Source organism: Oryzias melastigma, linkage group LG7 (genome assembly GCF_002922805.2).
Source record: "Oryzias melastigma strain HK-1 linkage group LG7, ASM292280v2, whole genome shotgun sequence".
NCBI classification, from domain to species: domain Eukaryota; kingdom Metazoa; phylum Chordata; class Actinopteri; order Beloniformes; family Adrianichthyidae; genus Oryzias; species Oryzias melastigma.
In genome coordinates this window covers 23,479,887-23,482,965 of record NC_050518.1, presented here as the reverse complement: position 1 = coordinate 23,482,965, position 3,079 = coordinate 23,479,887, and the positions used below count along the sequence as shown (strand labels likewise).

At 37.2% G+C, this 3,079-nt stretch overlaps 5 non-coding genes across 5 annotated transcripts; all 5 read right to left on the bottom strand.

Annotated features, from left to right (window-relative positions):
• Nucleotides 1-627: 627 nt before the first annotated feature.
• On the bottom strand, nucleotides 628-699 carry trnap-cgg. Its single transcript has one exon. It is a non-coding gene; the product is annotated as a tRNA-Pro (tRNA).
• Nucleotides 700-1,336: 637 nt separating this feature from the next.
• Nucleotides 1,337-1,408, bottom strand: trnap-cgg. The gene has a single exon. It is a non-coding gene; the product is annotated as a tRNA-Pro (tRNA).
• Nucleotides 1,409-1,853: 445 nt separating this feature from the next.
• Nucleotides 1,854-1,925, bottom strand: trnap-cgg. The gene has a single exon. It is a non-coding gene; the product is annotated as a tRNA-Pro (tRNA).
• A 499-nt stretch (nucleotides 1,926-2,424) lies between these two features.
• On the bottom strand, nucleotides 2,425-2,496 carry trnap-cgg. Its single transcript has one exon. It is a non-coding gene; the product is annotated as a tRNA-Pro (tRNA).
• Nucleotides 2,497-2,993: 497 nt separating this feature from the next.
• Nucleotides 2,994-3,065, bottom strand: trnap-cgg. Its single transcript has one exon. It is a non-coding gene; the product is annotated as a tRNA-Pro (tRNA).
• Between the last annotated feature and the right edge of the window lie 14 nt (nucleotides 3,066-3,079).

The window sequence follows — 3,079 nt, the reverse complement described above, 5'->3', positions numbered from 1 at the left end:
AATCAAACCTGCCAGCCACCTGCTTGGCTCTGCTCCCACCCAATTCGTTACAATATATTTCCGTCCAACAATTTTTAATTAATTTCAAACATTTTTGAAAAGGCGCCACTGAGCCGCAAGGGAGTGCTTGAAGAGCCGCATGCAGCTCCGGAGCCGCAGGTTGCCGACCCCCGCCCTAGACCAACGAGCCACCACACAAGGGCAGCAGCACTTAGATTTTACAAAATGCACTTTAGTAATATTTTCCATTCCAACATTTGATTTAGCACCACACTATATTTTTATATTTAAAATCCTCGGGTTGACCCATACATAGAGCACTCTACCTTGGCCAAAAAGTGGATGGAAGAGGCTCCAGCAACCCTGGGAGCATAAAAACTAGTTGGAGAAGGACGTGGAAAAGAAAGAAATGAATTAAATTCCCTTGGGATTGTGGTTCTTTTATCAGAGACCTAAAGTGGAGTGGTAAAAAACATTTAAGAAACTTGATTAAATATATGTTCCTAAAGTCAGCCAATACATGACAATTCCAGTTTATATACAGCACTTAATATTTGCTTATTTGAGGTGTGAATTACTATATTACCCTTTAAAAGCAGAGGAAGTCAAACTCATATTTTTTGTTAGGGGCTCGTCTGGGATTTGAACCCGGGGCCTCTCACACCCGAAGCGAGAATCATACCCCTAGACCAACGAGCCAACACACAGAGAGAGAAATTGCACAAATGTATTCGGACTAAATGCGATTACGTTCCAAAAATTGCACCTAACTTTTCCAAAACCAGTTTAGTAATATTTTCCATTCCAACATATGATTCAGTGGCACATTATATTTTTATAACCAAAATCATTGGATTTACTCATCCAAAGTGTGTACTGCATTTGCCAAAAAGTGGACAGGATAACTTCCAGTTACTGCGGAAGCCCAAAATGTTGTGGAAGACTAGGGTTTAAAAAAGGAATGGATGCAATTCCCCTGGATTTTTTTTTTTCTTTTCAACAAATTGGATGAAAATTTTAAATTAATATGTAATTCTTGTTTAATGATTCTGCATTGTCAATTTTGACAAAAAGGTTGGCATCACTTTCAATTAATAAAAGATGTGTTGTGTTTAACAAGTGTTTCTTTGGGTCTAGCACGGCACAAAGACCTGATTTCTTGCAGTGACTTTGTGATATTGAGGCATGTCATGCATAGAATAAGATGATCTGGATCTCAGCCACTACATAACAAGTTCAGTTTGCGTATGCCACTTACTATTTACTTATTTAAGATATAAGTTACAGATGAAGTGCATTCTTTCTCTTAGAAATGCAAAGCTAAGGTTTACTCAAGGGGCTCGTCCGGGATTTGAACCCGGGACCTCTCGCACCCGAAGCGAGAATCATACCCCTAGACCAACGAGCCACTACACAAGGGCAGCAGCACCACCTAGATTTTACAAAATGCACTCTAGTAATATTTTCCATTCCAACATTTGATTTAGCACCACACTATATTTTTATATTTAAAATCCTTGGATTGAACCATACATAGAGCACTCTACCTTTGCCAAAAAGTGGATGGAAGAGGCTCCAGCAACCCTGGGAGCATAAAAACTAGTTGGAGAAGGATGTGGAAAAGAAAGAAAGGATGAAATTCCCTTTGGATTGTGGTTCTTTTATCAGAGAGCCAAAGTGGAGCAGTTAAAAAAACATTTAAGAAACTTGATTAAATATAGAATGAGATGTTCTTAGAGTCAGCCAATACATGACAATTCCAGTTTATATACAGCACTTACTATTTGCTATTTGAGGTGTGAATTACTATGTTTCCCTTCAAAAACAGACGAAGTCAAACTTATATTTGTTTGGGGCTCGTCCGGGATTTGAACCCGGGACCTCTCGCACCCGAAGCGAGAATCATACCCCTAGACCAACGAGCCACCATGCATTGAATATATGAAGAGTTTGTCTGAACTAAATGGATTACATTCCAAAATTACACCCACCTTTTCTAATATGCAGTTTAGTAATATTTCTCGTTTCAACATATGATACAGGAACACACTATATTTTTTTATATTTGAAATCTTTGGGTTGACCTATCCAAGATGGACCATACTTTTTCCTAAAAATAGATGAAATATGTTCCAGTTACTCTGTGCGCCCGAAAACTATAGTTTAAGAAGGGTGTGGCAACGTTTTTTCTCCAGGGATGAGTCCAAAAATGGTGTAAACAAAAGATTTATTTTGTGTTAAAACATTTTTTTTTTGGGTTGTCTTCTTCTAAGAAACTCGATTAAAAATAGATACTGAAATTTTCTCGTTGTTATCCAGTACATCACTATTCCAGTGTATGTTTACTATTTTCTTATTTACAATCACAATTATTGATAGAGCACTTTCTTTAATTGTAGAATATCAACATAGAAGTTTCTTATGGGGCTCGTCCAGGATTTGAACCTGGGACCTCTCACACCCGAAGCGAGAATCATACCTCTAGACCAACGAGCCAACATGTATCGAATGTATGAAGAGTTTGTCTGAACTAAATGGATTAGATTCCAAAATTACACCCACCTTATCTAACATGGAGTTCAGTAATATTTCCCGTTTCAACATATGATACAGGAACACACTATATTTTTTTATATTTGAAATCTTTGGGTTGACCTATCCAAGATGGACCATACTTTTTCCTAAAAGTAGATGAAATATGTTCCAGTTACTCTGTGCGCCCGAAAACTATAGTTTAAGAAGGGTGTGGCAAAGAAAGTGATGAAATGGTGTAAACAAAAGATTTATTTTGTGATTAAAAAATTGTTTTTTGGGTGGTCTTCTTCTAATAAACTTGATTAAAAATACATACTGAAATTTTCTTGTTGTTATCCAGTACATCACTATTCCAGTGTATGTTTACTATTTTCTTATTTACAATCACAATTATTGATAGAGCACTATCTTTAATTTTTTTTTTTAATTGTAGAATATCTACATAGATGTTTCTTATGGGGCTCGTCCGGGATTTGAACCCGGGACCTCTCACACCCGAAGCGAGAATCATACCTCTAGACCAACGAGCCACGCACACTTATAA